The following is a 19,460-nucleotide window of genomic DNA, read 5'->3' on the forward strand; positions in this document are numbered from 1 at the left end:
TCAAGCTAAACATACATAATATTTTGTAACAAGGTACTTTATGTCGTACTTTGCAGAACTACATCTATGCATTATATGTGGAATTGTTCAGCACTATTAGCTATAGTGCGCTAAAATGCCATGGCTGCGAAAAAATTATGTATGTGTAGGCAAAATGAAATGTGAGTTATATCTCTAGATATAAAACTCTTCAGTAGTATGATAGACACAAAATAGTTTTTGCTTCACCGTCTTCTCGCCCCCCTATGCTTAAATCCTGGCTCCGCCCTTGTATCCAGATTGAGACTTAGAGTCATCTGGATCAGTGTCAAAATTTGCATCGATGTAACCCTTTACGAAGAACCTTTTGTCACCTCCATAATCGAGAAACATATCCTTATTCCACTAAGGATAATTTTGACCGTTGTTCAGTGATCTACTCCTAGATCACTATTATACTCCCTTTCTAAACTCAGTGTAGGGTATACAATAGATCTGGTACACAACATGGCATACTTTTTAGAAACTATGGCTGAGGCATAGGGAATGACTTTCATTCTCTTTCTATCTTCTGCCATGGTCGGGCTTTGAGTCTTACTCAATTTCACACCTTGTAATGCAGGTAAGAACTCTTTCTTGACTGTTCCATTTTGAACTACTTCAAAATCTTGTCAAGGTATGTACTCATTGAAAAAACTTATCAAGCGTCTTGATCTACCTCTATAGATCTTGATGCTCAATATGTAAGTAGCTTCACCGAGGTCTTTATTTGAAAAACTCCTTTCAAATACTCCTCTATGTTTTCCAGAAAATTCTACATTATTTCTGATCAACAATATGTCATTCACATATATTTGTCAGAAATGTTGTAGTGCTCCCACTCACTTTCTTGTAAATACAGGCTTCACTACAAGTCTTTATAAAACTATATGCTTTGATCAACTCATCAAAGCGTATATTCCAACTCTGAGATGCTTGCACCAGTCCATAGCTGGATCGCTGGAGCTTGCACATTTTGTTAGCACCTTTAGGATCGACAAAACCTTCTGGTTGCATCATATACAACTCTTCTTTAAGAAATCCATTAAGGAATGTAGTTTTGACATCCATTTGCCAGATTTCATAAAATGTGGCAATTTGCTAACATGATTCGAAAAGACTTAAGCATCGCTACGAGTGAGAAAATCTCATCGTAGTCAACACCTTGCACTTTGTAAAAACCTTTTTCGACAAGTCTAGCTTTGTAGATAGTAACACTACTATCAGCGCCCGTCTTCCTCTTGAAGATCCATTAATTTTCTATGGCTGGCCGATCATCGGGCAAGTCAACCAAAGTCCACACTTTGTTCTCATACATGGATCCCATCTCAGATTTCATGGCCTCAAGCCATTTCGCGTAATCTGGGCTCATCATCGCTTCCTCATAGTTCGTAGGTTCGTCATGGTCAACTAACATGACCTCTAGAACAGGATTACCGAAAAAGGCTTTCGCCCTGCTTTATATATAAAGCAAAGATCAACATCATCCGAAACAAACGCACGCCCACACCACACACACCCAAGGCAGGATACAAAAGCGCTAAGCGCAGCAACACCACCCCTAGCACACTACCACGAAGAGATGAAGCCGCATACAGCGAACCGTGGACTCCAAGGCGGCGCCTTCAGGAAGGATACGACACCGGAGTGCCGCCACCGCCAGATCCAAGGACCAGAGTTTCCCCCGGAGCTGCACGATGGGCGGTGAGAGCCGCAACGATGCCTTCAATAATGGAGCGAGCTTCGCCGTCGCCGGTCCGTCAGAAGATAGAGCAAGTTTTCACCCCGGTCTACACTCACCGCCACCAACCGCTACACCCTGGCAACCACGCCGCCCACACGGTCATGATCACCGGGCAGCGCCAAGACACGGGCTCTGCCCAAGAGCACCGTGCACCGCCACCAGGGCCGCCGCCCCGGCATCCAAGACCTTGAAACCACCACACCCGAGACCCGCCGCTACCCCAACCAAAGAGACGAGCAGAAAAGGAGACGCCTTTGCACCCCTGGCCCACCTCAGCGTCGAGACCCAATAGGTCGGCGAACACTGGCATCCATCGACCCATCCTGCAGCCCGGAGCGCGAGACGAGATCGGTCCTGCAGCACCGTGGGGCGAGGACGGAGTCAGTCCTGCTGCATCATGCACGAGACGAGCTCGGTCCTACGGCACTATGCGCGAGACGGCCTCGGTCCTGCTGCACCAGGCACGAGACGAGTGATGGACCGCAGCTAGGAAAGGGCTAGCCCTTCGAAGGGAGTAACGACCGAGCACCAAGGAGATGGAGTGAAGGCCGAAACGGTCCGATCACAGACAAGCTGACGCCGGATAAGCAGGCCGCCGCCGCAAGCAGATCCGCCAAGCCACCATGGTGCCGCCACAACACCGGGAGTCCACCACCGTCGGACCTCCACATGTCGCCGCCCATGGCTGGAGCAACGGCCACGCCCGGCCGCTTCCCTACCCGCGTTGCCCGGCGCGCTCATAGCGCCGGAGCCGCCGGGCATGCACCACCGCCGCCACACGCCGCCGACCGACCCCCACCACCAGATCTGGCTGGATCCAGCAAGGGGCCGACCGCGCGCCACCTCCCGAGACGGGAGCGCCACAGCCACCCCGCCACGCACGAGCCCCAGGGCGCCGGCGCACTGCCACCAGCCGGCCGCCCTGTGAGCTCGCCGCCGAGCCGCTGGACCCCGCGAAGACCAGCGTTGCAGCTCGAGGAGACCGCCCCGCGCCGGTGTCCCACGAACAGGGGGGAGAAGGGCCCTGCCGCCGCCGCGCCCCCCGGGTTTTGCCCGACGAAGCTCGCCAGTGATGGCAGGGGGGAGGAAGGAGGGTTCGAGGCTTCAGAGGAACGGATCCCCCCCGGCGCGCGCGGGCGCGCCGCGAGGGGGTTGGTGGGGGAGGGGGAGGGGGAGCAGGGCATGCCTGGAGGCGCTCGCTCGGCGGCCGGCAGCGACGGAAGCCCCAGAACAGGATTACCGTACCACTCTGGTGCGGATCTCACTCTGGTTGACCTACGAGGTTCCGTAGTAACTTGATCTGAAGTTACATGATCATCATCATTAGCTTCCTCACTAATTGGTGTAGGAGTCACAGAAACAGATTTCTGTGATGAACTACTTTCCAATAAGGGAGCAAGTACAGTTACCTCATCAAGTTCTACTTTCCTCCCACTCACTTCTTTTGGGAGAAACTCCTTCTCTAGAAAGGATCCATTCTCAGCAACAAATATCTTGTCTTCAGATTTGTGATAGAAGGTGTACCCAACAGTTACTTTTGGGTATCCTATGAAGACGCACTTCTCCGACTTGGATTTGAGCTTATCAAGATGAAACCTTTTTCACATAAGCATCGCAACCCTAAACTTTAAGAAATGACAGCTTAGGTTTCTTGCTAAACCACAGTTCATACGGTATCGTCTCAACGGGTTTAGATGGTGCCCTTTTTAATGTGAATGCAGCTATCTCTAATGCATAACCCCAAAACGATAGTGGTAAATCGGTAAGAGACATCATAGATTGCACTATATCAAATAAAGTACAGTTATGACGTTCGGACACACCATTACGTTGTGGTGTTCCAGGTGGCATGAGTTTGTGAAACTATTCCACATTGTTTTAATTGAAGACCAAATTTGTAACTCAAATATTCGCCTCTGCAATCAGATCGTAGAAACTTTATTTTCTTGTTACGATGATTTTCCACTTCACTCTGAAATTATTTGAACTTTCCAAATGTTTCAGACTTATGTTTCTTCAAGTAGATATACCCATATATGCTCAAATCATCTGTGAAGGTCAGAAAATAACGATACCCGCCGCGAGCCTCAACACTCATCTGACCTCATACATCAGTATGTATTATATCCAATAAGTCAGTTGCTCGCTCCATTGTTCTAGAGAATGGAGTCTTAGTCATGTTTTCCCATGAGGCATGGTTTGCAAGCATCAACAGATTCATAGTCAAGTGATTCCAAAAGCCCATCAGCATGGATTTTCTTCATGCGCTTTAACCAATATGACCTAAATGACAGTGCCACAAATAAGTTGCACTATCATTATTAACTTTGCATCTTTTGGCTTCAATATTATGAATATGTGTATCACTACGATCGAGACTCAAAAAATCATTTTCATTGGGTGTATAACCATAGAAGGTTTTATTCATGTAAACATAATAACAATTATTCTCTAACTTAAATGAATAACTGTATTGCAATAAACATGATCAAATCATATTCATGCTCAACGCAAACACCAACTAACACTTATTTAGGTTCAACACTAATCCCGAAAGTATAGGGAGTGTGCGATGATGATCATATCATTCTTGGAACTACTTCCAACACACATCGTTACTTAACCCTTAACTAGTCTCTGTTCATTCTGCAACTCCTGTTTCAAGTTTATACTCTTAGCAACTGAACTAGTATCAAATACCGAGGGGTTGCTATAAACACTAGTAAAGTACACATCAATAACATGTATATCCAATATACCTTTGTTCACTTTTCCATCCTTCTTATCCGCCAAATACTTGGGGCAATTCCGCTTGCAGTGACTAGTCCCTTTGCAGTAAAAGCACTTAGTCTCAGGCTTAGGTCCAGACTTGGGCTTCTTCACTTGAGCAGCAACTTGCTTGTCATTCTTCTTGAATTTCCCCATCTTCCCTTTACCCCTTTCTTGAAACTAGTGGTCTTGTTAACCATCAACACTTGATGCTTTTCTTGATTTCTACCTTCGTCGATTTCAGCATCACGAAGAGCTTGGGAATCATTTCTGTTATCCCTTGCATATTATAGTTCATCACGAAGTTCTAGCAACTTGGTGATAGTGACTAGAGAACTCTGTCAATCACTATCTTATCTGGAAGATTAACTCCCACTTGATTCAAGTGATTGTAGTACTCAGACAATCTGAGCACATGCTTACTGGTTGAGCTATTCTCCTCCATATTGTAGGCAAAGTAATGTCAGAGGTCTCATACCTCTCGATACGGGCATGAGTATGAAATACCAATTTCAACTCTTGGAACATCTTATATGCTCTGTGGCATTCAAAACATTTTGAAGTCCCGGTTCTAAGCCGCAAGGCATGGTGCACTAAACTATCAAGTAGTTATCATACCGAGCTTTTGTCAAAACATTCAAAACGTCTGCATCTGCACCTGCAATAGTTCTGTCACCTAGCGGTGCATCAAGGACATAATACTTCTATGCAGCAATGAGGACAATCCTCAGATCACGGAGCTAGTCCGCATCTTTGCTACTAACATCTTTCAACTTACTTTTCTCTAGGAACATATCAAAAATAAAACAGGGGAGCTAAACGTGAGCTATTGATCTACAACATAGATATGCTAATACTACCAGGACTAAGTTCATGATAACTTAAAGTTCAATTAATCATATTACTTAAGAACTCCCACTTAGATAGACATCCCTCTAATCATCTAAGTGATCACGTGATCCAAATCAACTAAGCCATGTTCGATCATCACGTGAGATGGAGTAGTTTTCAATGGTGAACATCACTATGTTGATCATATCTACTATATGATTCACGCTCAACCTTTCGGTCTTAGTGTTCCAAGGCCATATCTGCATATGCTAGGCTCGTCAAGTTTAACCCGAGTATTTGGCGTGTGTAAAACTTTCTTACACCAGTTGTAGATGAACGTTGAGCTTATCACACCTGATCATCACGTGGTGTCTCGGCACGACAAACTTTGGCAACGGTGCATACTCAGGGAGAACACTTTTACCTTGAAATTTAGTCAGGGATCTGATGTCTACTACACAACCTTCTTCTTGTAGACATTGTTGGGCCTAAAAGTGCAGAGGTTTGTAGGATAGTAGCAAATTTCCCTCAAGTGGATGACCTACGGTTTATCAATCCGTAGGAGGCGTAGGATGAAGATGGTCTCTCTCAAGCAACCCTGCAACCAAATGACAAAGAGTCTCTTGTGTCCCCAACACACCCAATACAATGGTAAATTGTATAGGAGCACTAGTTCGGCAAAGAGATGGTGATACACGTGGTATATGGATAGTAGATAATGGTTTTTGTAATCTGAAAATATAAAAACAGCAAGGTAACTAATGATAAAAGTGAGCACAAACGGTATTGCAATGTGTTGAAACAAGGCCTAGGGTTCATACTTTCACTAGTGCAAGTTCTCTCAACAATAATAACATAATTGGATCACATAACTATCCCTCAACATGCAACAAAGAGTCACTCCAAAGTCACTAATAGAGGAGAACAAACGAAGAGATTATGGTAGGGTACGAAACCACCTCAAAGTTATTCTTTCCAATCAATCCGTTGGGCTATTCCTATAAGTGTCACAAACAGCCCTAGAGTTCGTACTAGAATAACACCTTAAGACACAAATCAACCAAAACCCTAATGTCACCTAGATACTCCAATGTCACCTCAAGTGTCCATGGGTATGATTATACGATATGCATCACACAATCTTAGATTCATCTATTCAACCAACACATAGGACCTCAAAGAGTGCCCCAAAGTTTATACCGGAGAATCACGACGAAAATGTGTGCCAACCCCTATGCATAGGTTCATGGGAAGAACCCGCAAGTTGATCACCAAAACATACATCAAGTGAATCACGTGATATCCCATTGTCACCACAGATACGCACGGCAAGACATACATCAAGTGTTCTCAAATCTTTAAAGACTCAATCCGATAAGATAACTTCAAAGGGGAAACTCAATCCATTACAAGAGAGTAGAGGGGGAGGAGAAACATAAGATCCAACTATAATAGCAAAGCTCGCGATACATCAAGATCGTGCCAAATAAAGAAGATGAGAGAGAGAGATCAAACACATAGCTACTGGTACATACCCTCAGCCCCGAGGGAGAACTACTCCCTCCTCGTCATGGAGAGCACCGGGATGATGAAGATGGCCACCGAAGAGGGATTCCCCCTACGGAAGGGTGCCAGAACGGGTCTAGATTGGCTTTAGGTGGCTACGGAGGCTTCTGGCGGCGGAACTCCCGATCTATTCTGCTCCCCGATCGTTTTAGGGTATATGGAGATATATATAGGCGGAAGAGATACGTCAGGGGAGCCACGAGGGGCCCACAAGGGTGGAGGGCGTGCCCCCCTGCCTCGTGGCTTCCTTGTTGCTTTCTTGACGTGGACTCCAAGTCTCCCGGGTTGCTTTCCTTCCAAAAATAAGTTCCATGAAGTTTCAGGTCAATTGGACTCTGTTTGATTTTCCTTTTCTGCGATACTCTAAAACAAGGAAAAAACACAAACTGGCACTGGGCTCTGAGTTAATAGGTTAGTCCCAAAAATAATATAAAAGTATTTAATAAAGCCCATAAACATCCACAACACATAATATAATAGCATGGAACAATCAAAAATTATAGATACATTGGAGACGTATCAGCATCCCCAAGCTTAATTCCTGCTCGTCCTCGAGTAGGTAAATGATAAAAACAGAATTTTTGATGTGGAATGCTACCTAACATATTTCTCTAAGTAATTCTTCTTTATTGTGGCAAGAATATTCAGATCCATAAGATTCAAGACAAAATTTTAATATTGAAATAATAATAATAATACTTCAAGCATACTAACTAAGCAATCATGTCTTCTCAAAATAACATGGCCAAAGAAAGTTCATCCCTACAAAATCATATAGTTTAGTCATGCTCCATTTTCATCACACAAGAATGCTCTCATCATGCACAACCCCGATGACAAGCCAAGCAATTGTTTCATACTTTAGTCATCTCAAACCTATAAACTTTCACGCAATACATGAGTGTGAGCCATGGATATAGCACTATGGGTGGAATAGAATATAATGAGGGGGTTATGTGGAGAAGACAAAAAGGAGAAATTCTCACATCGACGCGGCTAATCAATGGGCTCGGGAGATGCCCATCAATTGATGTCAATGCAAGGAGTAGGGATTTCCATGCAACGGATGTACTAGAGCTATAAATGTATGAAAGCTCAACAAAAGAAACTAAGTGGGTGTGCATCCAACTTGCTTGCTCACGAAGACCTAGGGCACTTGAGGAGGCCCGTTGTTGGAATATACAAGCCAAGTTCTATAATGAAAATTTCCCACTAGTTTATGAAAGTGACAAAACAAGAGACTCTCTATTATGAAGATCATGGTGCTACTTTGAAGCACAAGTGTGGAAAAAAGGATAGTAGCATTGTCCCTTTTTTATTTTTTTATTTGGCCTTTTTTGGCCTTTTTTTATTTGGCCTTTTTTGGCCTTTCTTTTTTTTCTATTTTTTTGGGACAATGCTCTATTAATGATGATCATCACACTTCTATTTATTTACAACTCAAAGATTACAACTCGATACTAGAACAAAGTATGACTCTATATGAATGCCTCCGGCGGTGTACCGGGATTGCGATGAATCAAGAGTGACATGTATGAAAAATTATGAACGGTGGCTTTGCCACAAATACGATGTCAACTACATGATCATGCAAAGCACTATGACAATGATGATGTGTGTCATAATAAACGGAACGGTGGAAAGTTGCATGGGAATATATCTCGGAATGGCTGTGGAAATGCCATAATAGGTAGGTATGGTGGCTGTTTTGAGGAAGATATAAGGAGGTTTATGTGTGAAAGATCGTATCATATCACGGGGTTTGGATGCACCGGCGAAGTTTGCACCAACTCTCAATGTGAGAAAGGGCAATGCACGGTACCGAAGAGGCTAGCAATGATGGAAGGGTGAGAGTGCGTATAATCCATGGACTCAACATTAGTCATAAAGAACTCACATACTTATTGCAAAAATCTTCAAGTCATCAAAAACCTCGGTACTACGCGCATGCTCCTAGGGGGATAGATTGGTAGGAAAAGACCATCGCTCGTCCCCGACCGCCACTCATAAGGAAGACAATCAAATAACACCTCATGTTTCAAATTTGTTACATAATGTTTACCATACGTGCATGCTACGGGACTTGCAAACTTCAACACAAGCACTTCTCAAATTCACAACTACTCAACTAGCACGACTTTGATATTATTACCTCCATATCTCAAAACAATCATCAAGCATCAAACTTCTCTTAGTATTCAAAACACTCATAAGAAAGTTTTTACTAATCTTGAATACCTAGCATATTAGGGTTATTTAAGCAAACTACCATGCTATTCAAGACTCTCAAAATAATCTAAGTGAAGCATGAGAGATCAATAGTTTCTATAAAACAAAACCACCACCGTGCTCTAAAAAGATATAAGTGAAGCACTAGAGCAACAACAAACTACTCTAAAAGATATAAGTGAAGATCAATGAGTAGTTGAATAATTATGCAACTATGTGAAGACTCTCTAACATTTAAGAATTTCATATCTTGGTATTTTATTCAAACAGCAAGCAAAACTAAATAAAATAAAATGACGCTCCAAGCAAAACACATATCATGTGGTAAATAAAAATATAGCTCCAAGTAAAGTTACCGATGAATGAAGACGAAAGAGGGGATGCCTTCCGGGGCATCCCCAAGCTTAGGATCTTGGTCATCCTTGAATATTACCTTGGGGTGCCTTGGGAATCCCCAAGCTTAGGCATTTGCCACTCCTTATTCCATAGTCCATTGAATCTTTACCCAAAACTTGAAAACTTCACAACACAAAACTTAACAGAAAACTCGTAAGCTCCGTTAGCGAAAGAAAACAAAACACCACTTCAAGGTACTGTAATGAACTCATTATTTATTTATATTTGTGTTAAACCTACTGTATCCCAACTTCTCTATGGTTTATAAACTATTTTACTAGCCATAGATTCATCAAAATAAGCAAACAACACACGAAAAACAGAATCTATCAAAAACAGAACAGTCTGTAGTAATCTGGATCAAACGTATACTTATGAAACTCATACAATTCTCAAATAAATTGGTGGACCTGAGGAATTTACCTATTTATCATCTGCAAAAATAATTAACTAAATATCACTCTCCAATAAAAGATGGCAGCAATTCTCGTGAGCGCTAAAGTTTCTGTTTTTTTACAGCATGATCGCAAAGACTTTCCCCAAGTCTTCCCAAAGGTTCTACTTGGCACAAACACTAATTAAATGCATAAAACACATCTAAACAGAGACTAGATATATTATTTATTACTAAACATGAACAAAAAGCAAGGAACAAAAATAAAATTGGGTTGCCTCCCAACAAGCGCTATCGTTTAACGCCCCTAGCTAGGCATGATGATTTCAATGATGCTCACATAAAGGATAAGAATTGAAACATAAAGAGAGCATCATGAAGAATATGACTAACACATTTAAGTCTAACCCACTTCCTATGCATAGGGATTTTGTGAGCAAACAACTTATGGGAAGAATAATCAACTAGCATAGGAAGGCAAAACAAGCATAACTTTGAAACTTTAAGCACATAGAGAGGAAACTTGATATTATTGCAATTCCTACAAGCATGTATTCCTCCCTCATAATAATTTTAAGTAGCATCATGGATTAATTCAACAATATAACCAGCACCTAAAGCATTATTTTCATGATCTACAAGCATAGAATTTTTAATACTCTCTACATAAGCAAAATTCTTCTCAATCGGAATAGTGGGAGTATCATAAGAGACTCGAATACTATAAATCGTTTCCACATTAAAAGAGTAATGTTCAGAAAAAGGGTAATTGTAATCATGACAAGTTTTATAAATATAATCACTACTTTTTATAGCATAAGTATCATCACAATAATCGTCATAGGTAGGAGGCATGCTATCATCATTATAAATTTGCATACCAAAACTTGGGAGACTAAAAATATTGTCATTAAATATAGCTTCCCCAAGCTTGGGAATGACATTAATTGCAGCAAATATATTCTCAAAAACATCATCTCCATCAAACATAGCATCCCCAAGCTTGGGCCTTTTCATATCATAAGCATAATCACTTTCATCATCAATAGTATGGATAGCACCAATAGTATAGCAATTATCATATTCTTCCAAGCAAGTGCCAAAAAGATTTTCAAGATCATAAGAAGTATCATTATCTTCCACAATTATATTTTCATGAGGCAAAATAGTAATATGAGCAGCATTATTTGGGGGAAATATCTTTTTACCTCTCTTCCTTTTTCTTTTCTTCTTCTTCACCACATCATGTGTGGGTTCAATTCTCTTTTTGGAGCTCCTTATTAATGAGATTGGTTGAATAGGAGGCTCTTCCTCGTTACCTGATTCATCATAAGAAATAATAGGAGGGTATTGGGAAGTCTCTTCCCTTTCATTAGTATTCTCTTCATCTTCTATTTGTTTTCTTTTCTTTATGTAATTGGCAATATAATTTCCTCTAGATCAAAGCCAAGCATTTTATAACGGGAAAATTCTGGAAGATCCCCAGTTATATGTTTCATTTCTTCACAGCCCATAAGCAAGCTAAGTTCATTATAATGTGCAAGGGAAATCAACTCATCACATTTTTTGGACACGATTAGATCATGAAACAATTTGCATCGGATAGCTAAATGACCACTTTCATTGCAAAGTCCACAAGTACGGCTAAGAAAATTTAAATTTTCAGCACAATCATCTAGCCTTTCTTGCAAAAATTTAGGTTCTAAGTACTTATGCCTCTTGCAATATCTATCTTCCCTATTTGGTGTGTACTTACAAACCCAATGCACTCCACAAAAATTGACATGTTTATAGGAGATATTTTCATCATAACTAGTGCAATCATCATTAGTACCATGGTTATTCAAGGAGTTCATACTAACAACATTGCAATCATGCTCATCATTCAAAGATTTAGTGCCAAACATTTTAATGCATTCTTCTTCTAACACTTTGGCACAATTTTCCTTCCCATCATACTCACAAAAGATATTAAAAAGATGAAGCGTATGAGGCAAACTTAATTCCATTTTTTTGTAGTTTTCTTTTATAAACTAAACTAGTGCTAAAACAAGAAACAAAAAGATTCGATTGCAAGATCTAAAGATATACCTTCAAGCGCTAACCTCCCCGGCAGCGGCGCCGGAAAAGAGCTTGATGTCTACTACACAACCTTCTTCTTGTAGATGTTGTTGGGCCTCCAAGTGCAGAGGTTTGTAGGACAGTAGCAAATTTCCCTCAAGTGGATGACCTAAGGTTTATCAATCCGTAGGAGGCGTAGGATGCAGATGGTCTCTCTCAAGCAACCCTGCAACCAAATAACAAAGAGTCTCTTGTGTCCCCAACACACCCAATACAATGGTAAATTGTATAGGTGCACTAGTTCGGTGAAGAGATGGTGATACAAGTGGTATATGGATAGTAGATAATGGTTTTTGTAATCTGAAAATATAAAAACAGCAAGGTAACTAATGATAAAAGTGAGCACAAACGGTATTGCAATGTGTTGAAACAAGGCCTAGGGTTCATACCTTCACTAGTGCAAGTTCTCTCAACAATAATAACATAATTGGATCACATAACTATCCCTCAACATGCAACAAAGAGTCACTCCAAAGTAACTAATAGAGGAGAACAAATGAAGAGATTATGGTAGGGTACGAAACCACCTCAAAGTTATTCTTTCCAATCAATCCGTTGGGCTATTCCTATAAGTGTCACAAACAGCCCTAGAGTTCGTACTAGAATAACACCTTCAGACACAAATCAACCAATACCCTAATGTCACCTAGATACTCCAATGTTACCTCAAGTATCCATGGGTATGATTATACGATATGCATCACACAATCTCAGATTCATCTATTCAACCAACACATAGGACCTCAAAGAGTGCCCCAAAGTTTCTACCGGAGAATCACGACGAAAACGTGTGCCAACCCCTATGCATAGGTTCATGGGCGGAACCCGCAAGTTGATCACCAAAACATACATCAAGTGAATCACGTGATATCCAATTGTCACCACAGATACGCATGGCAAGACATACATCAAGTGTTCTCAAATCATTAAAGACTCAATCTGATAAGATAACTTCAAAGGGGAAACTCAATCCATTACAAGAGAGTAGAGGGGGAGAAACATAAGATCCAACTATAATAGCAAAGCTCGCGATACATCAAGATCGTGCTAAATCAAGAACACAAGAGAGAGAGATCAAACACATAGCTACTGGTACATACCCTCAGCCGCGAGGGAGAACTACTCCCTCCTCGTCATGGAGAGCACCGGGATGATGAATATGGCCACCGGAGAGGGATTCCCCCTCCGGCAGGGTGCCGGAACGGGTCTAGATTGGCTTTCGGTGGCTACGGAGGCTTCTGGCGGCGGAACTCCCGATCTATTCTGCTCCCCGGTCGTTTTAGGGTATATGGAGATATATATGCGGAAGAGATACGTTAGGGGAGCCAAGAGGGGCCCACGAGGGTGGAGGGCACGCCCCCTGCCTCGTGGATTCCTTGTTGCTTTCTTGACGTGGACTCCAAGTCTCCCGGGTTGCTTTCCTTCCAAAAATAAGTTCTGTGAAGTTTCAGGTCAATTGGACTCCGTTTGATTTTCCTTTTCTGTGATACTCTAAAACAAGGAAAAAACAGAAACTGGCACTGGGCTCTGAGTTAATAGGTTAGTCCCAGAAATAATATAAAAGTGTTTAATAAAACCCATAAACATCCAAAACAGATAATATAATATCATGGAACAATCAAAAATTATAGATACGTTGGAGACGTATTAGGATCATCTTATAAAGCTACCGCCGAACTAAGAAAAATAAGATGTATAAAAGATAAACATCACATGCAATCATAATATGTGACATGATATGGCCATCATCATCTTGTGCTTTTGATCTCCATCTCCAAAGTACTGTCATGATCTCCATTGTTATCGGCATGACACTATGATCTCCATCATCTTGATCTTTTATCAACGTGTCGTTACATGGTCGTCTCACCAGCTATTGCTTTTGCAACTATTGCTATCGCATAGCGATAAAGTAAAGCAATTACATAGCACTTGCATCTTATGCAAATAAAGAGACAACCATAAGGCTCCTGCCAGTAGCTCATAACTTTAACCAAACATGATCATCTCATACAACAATTTATATTTCATCACGTCTTGACCATATCACATCACAACATGCCCTGCAAAAACAATTTAGACGTCCTCTACTTTGTTGTTGTAAGTTTTACGTGGCTGCTACGGGCTGAGAAAGAACTCTTGGGGATATTACTACTGGACAAAAACTGGACAAGAGAGGCCGGGTTATCCCCATAATGAGTATTTTATTTGAAGTCCATGAAGACAAAGATGGTGGCGCTTTATGAAGGCCCAAGGCCCAAAAGCGGGTTAAGGCCTGTAGACATAAACCGACATTGATATGTAACTTGTGTTGTAAGATAGAAAAAGTAGAGACCAAGCCGAACACGTTTATGAGCCGGCCTCGGGATTTTGTAAACCGACGGGCGTCGACCTATGTATATAAAGGGACGACCCGGCGGCGGTTTAGGGACGATGAACAAGAACTTGAGAACCAGGCAAAGAGGATTCGCTCCATGGTTATCGAAACCCAAGCAAATTCCATCACAACTGGACGTAGGCTTTTACCTTCACCGTAAGGGGCCGAACCAGTATAAACCCTTGCGACCCTTGTCCGCTTTAACCCCTTTAAGCTAACCCGTCGCGATGGCTCCACGACTAAGTCCTTTCACGAGGATATCTGTCGTGACAATTCCACGACAGTTGGCGCCCACCGTGGGGCTATTGCATGATGGTTTCGAGTTCTTGAAGGGCAGCTTCGAAGGACTCAAGGGATACGCCATGGGCCGGATGACCAAGAGTCGTCGTGGCAAGCTCTACATCAACGACGCAGGCTGGGGCCCCGAGGCTGGCTCTATCGAGTACGGGTACCTGGTCCCCTTTGGCGGAATACGCGTCTTCATTGGCAAGATCAGTGAACCGGGCCCTAAGCCAGACATTTGCACCGACATCATCGAGACGGCTCAGCGCGCAAGACCCGCCTGCGTTCAGCCTGTCGTGAAGCGTGCCTTCATGGGAGTCATCCACGAAGCGGAATCTGAGGATAGATCAATATCTAGTGGCGAAACCGTTGTCTACTCTGATGACGAGTCTTCAACCGGAGAGACCGAGTCGCTTTACCAGCTGCATGATGGCCGGATTAGTGGTGGCTCCGATGGCGACAGTATTACGGACCTCCTTGAACCGCCAAGCCGAGTTGCGATCTTCATGGCCGGTACACAATCGGTGCAGCACTCTTCTACCGCCGCAGCGGTGATTTCTGATTCAGAAGCGGTGACACTAGCCGGAGCAGGGGGCTCTGCACCACCACCGGCTCAAGTTTTGTCCGATTTGTTCGACACTTTGGCGACATTGCTAGCAGCAGAGGTTGACGCGGCAAACCGGGATCAGCATAACACAGAGATTGCAAAGGTGAAAGATGAGATAGCTCAATCTAAGGCAGATCTGGTAGCAGAGAACACCAGGATGGCCGCTGAGCGGGCCGGGTTAGAGGCACATGCCTATTGGCTTATGCTGGACCAGAGTGCGTTAGATGATGTCATAAGGAGAAGGTACCGATCTCACCTGCCGCCGGTTTATGAGGGAAGAAACCTCTTTAACACACCAGGAGCGGGCACCAGCAACCAGCCAGTTGTAAACCGGGCGGAGGCACCTGGAACAGGGGCACCGGTTCAGCCGTGTGCACTGGATCCACCCCCTCAGCCTCGTTAGAACGATGTCCCATCACGACATGTCTCAACACCTCCAGGTCATTACTCTAACCCATTGGATAACATCATTGTCGTTGCTTCATGGTTGGCAGCTCTCATGATCGATGGCGAGTCCCCGGAAGTAGTTGAAACACGACAGGCTAGGGAGCTCCTTCAGACAGCCTTGACTCAGCAGCAGGCTTATTCATATAGCCGCGAAAGGATTCATTCTACTCCCCGCCCGAGCCGGAGCTACAGCAGGCATGTCGATGAACCGGCCGTATCAAGCAGTGCGCGAAATCGTAATCTGCCCTGTGGCCATAACCCAGCGGGTGGCGGTGGCGATGCTCATGATGTAGTGGATCGTGCTAGGGCAAGTCGAGAGGCCGAGTTAGCGGCGCAACATGATGCCCGCCAACTTACTTCGGTTCGTACAGCAACGGCGGTGGAATAAGGGGTTACCTCTAGTTCTTTGGGGGTACCATGTCTCGTCCCAGCACTGCGCAATGTATGGCTACCCAAGGATTTCAAAGGCCCGCGTAAGGTGCCGAATTACACTGCCGATTTATCCCCCGAGTCATGGGTGGAAAGCTATGAGATGGCAATGGAGATGCTGGATGTGGATGATGCGGCGTGTGCTAAATACTTTACCATGATGTTGGAGGGAATAGCTCGCACATGGTTGAAAAACCTGCCGGCCAACTCCATTGGGTTGTGGGCCGAGTTAAGGGCCCGGTTTATCCAGAATTTCAAGGATACGTGCAAGCAGCCCATGTCAATTGTTGATTTAGCTGCCTATGTCCAGGAGGAAGGAGAATCAACAACCCACTGGGTGTGCCGGGTTTCGGAGATTTTGCATTCATCAGACCGCATCAACGCTGATACAGCAGTTTTAACATTGGAAGGCAATTGCCGGTTTGCACCTCTGAAGCTGAAGTTGGGATGGCTCAAACGCCATTGCAACGACATGGGAACACTTATGGGGGTTCTGGTGAAGTATCCCGACTCTGATAGTACCAAGACCCCGAGTCTGATGATGACAAGACAGGGAAGGGAAAGAAGAGCGGGAACACCAAAGGGCAGCAACATAACCCGACGGGTCACAGCGGTAAGCGTAAAGCAGATAGCGGTTTAGATTTTGTGGCTAATACTAACGTGCAGGACAAAGGCCAGCGTCGTAAGGGTAAACCGCCCCCGTGTGGTGGAGGACCAGGTCCTAATCCGAAGCGCCTGTCTCACCTGTTGAACCAGCCTTGCCTGAAGCACGGATCGCGGGATAAGCCGGCAACGCACCTCTGGAAGGATTGTTATATTATGCAGGAATTCAAAATTTTAGATTTTTTCAGTATGATCATGGACCGGGCGGTGGTTCAGGCCCCTGATCTCATGGGCCGGGTTACGGTGGAGGAAGTTCCGGTTCAGGTTTCCACGGTAATCAGAGCGGACATGGCAATCAAGGCAGTCAGGGCAACCAAGGTGGTTACAATCATCAGGGGGGTCAGCAGGAACAGCAGCAGTCGGGTTACCAGAGCAACCCGAAGCAATTGAATAGTGGGCAGTACCATGTTTTCACCACCAGTTTGTGCAAGCGCGATCAGAAGCTTCATAAAAGGGCAGTGAACTCCGTCAAACCGGTGGTGCCCCGTTACTTGCGTTGGTCTGAACAGCCCATTGTGTGGAGTAGAGAAGATCATCCGCCTCGGGTGGATAACCCTGGTCATCTGGCATTAGTAGTGGCACCTCAGGTTGGAGGATACAAGTTCACCAAGGTACTCATGGATGGAGGAAGTAGTATCAACATCCTTTATTATGAAACCTTCTGTCGCATGGGGTTAACAGATAAGAATCTTAAACCATCAAACATTGTTTTTCATGGTGTGGTGCCTGGAAAATCAGTGTATCCCGTTGGTAAGATAGCCCTAGAGGTGGCTTTTGGAGATGAGCATGACTCAAGATCAAAAACATTGACCTTTGAGGTAGTAAAGATCAAGAGCCCGTATCATGCCCTGTTTGGACGGCCGACTTATGCCAAGTTCATGGCAAGGCCTTGTTATGTTTACCTGCAACTCAAGATGCCGGGTCACAAGGGAACCATCACGGTACATGGAAGCCGTAAGATCGCTTTGGAATGCGAAGAAGGTGATGCGGCTTATGCTGAGTCAGTTTGTGCAATAGAAGAGTTGAAGTTCTACAAGGACAATGTTGATCCGGCAGATATGACGTCGTTGAAGAAACCAACTACAGAGCATGATCCGGCCTTAAAGTTTAAATCGGTTGATGAGACTAAACTGGTTGATTTTGTTCCTGGCGATTCATCTCAACAGTTTAGTATCAGCTCTAACTTGGATCCAAAATAGGAAAGCGCGCTCATCGAGTTCATCCGTGAGAACCGGGACATCTTTGCATGGAAACCCTCTAACATGCCAGGTGTACCGAGGGAACTCGTTGAGCACACTCTCAATATTGATCCCATGTTTAAACCAGTTAGGCAATTTCTCTGTCGGTTCAAAGAAGAAAGATGTAAGGCTATTGGTGAGGAGGTAGCCCGGCTCTTGGCCGCAGGGTTTATTGTGGAAGGTTTTCACCCTGAATGGCTAGCTAATCCGGTGCTGGTGCTTAAGAAGAACGGCACTTGGCGTATGTGTGTGGACTACACAAATCTAAACAAGGCCTGTCCAGCTGATCCCTTTGCTCTCCCTCGTATTGATCAAATCATTGATGCTAGGGCGGGTTGTGACCGTTTGTGTTTTCTGGATGCTTATTCTGGTTATCATCAGATCAAAATGGCGGTTAAGGACCAGGAGAAAACAACTTTTATAACTCCTTTTGGAGCCTTCTGCTATGTATCAATGCCTTTTGGGCTCAAGAGTTCCCAGGCGACTTATCAGCGATGTGTACAGAATTGTCTTCACAATCAGATCGGGCGTAATGTTCATGCTTATGTGGATGATATTGTGGTGAAGTCCAGAAAGGAGGAGACATTGATAGATGATTTGAAGGAGACTTTTGATAATCTCTGGGTTTATAAAATGATGCTTAATCCGGCCAAGTGTGTCTTTGGTGTACCGGTAGGAAAGCTCTTGGGTTTTCTGGTGTCTAACAAGGGCATTGAAGCTAATACGAAGAAAATCAAATCCATAACCTCTTTGGCTAAACCGAAGTGTACCAATGATGTTCAACGACTAGCAGGACGGATTGCAGCTTTGAGACGGTTTATAAGTCCCCTTGGGGAGAAGGCCATCCCTTTATATCAGATGTTGAAGAAGACGGATGACTTCGTCTGGAGTGAGGCTGCTAATGAAGCGTTTGAAGACTTGAAGAGGCAGTTAGCCGAGCCGCGGGTCCTTGCTGCTCCTATTGATAAAGAGTCATTGTTGTTATATGTGGCTGCTAATGTCCGGGCTGTCAGCGTGGCTATTGTTGTGGAGCGCAAGGAGGCTAGAAAGGAGTATCCGGTTCAACGGTCGGTTTATTATATCAGTGAGGTGCTTATTGAGTCTAAGCAGAGGTACCCACATTGGCAGAAGCTGGTGTATGGAGTTTTCATGGCCAGCCAGAAGCTCAAGCACTATTTTCAGGGTCATCCTATCACTATATCATCCAAAATAGAGAAGCAACCGGCCGGATTGCCAAATGGGCTATTGAGCTTGGACCTCACGGGTTAAAATATACGCCTCACACAGCAATCAAATCCTAAGCACTTGTGGACTTCATCAATGATTGGACAGAGTTGCAGGCACCAGAG

Source organism: Triticum aestivum, chromosome 7A (genome assembly GCF_018294505.1).
Source record: "Triticum aestivum cultivar Chinese Spring chromosome 7A, IWGSC CS RefSeq v2.1, whole genome shotgun sequence".
Classification (NCBI taxonomy): Eukaryota; Viridiplantae; Streptophyta; class Magnoliopsida; order Poales; family Poaceae; genus Triticum; species Triticum aestivum.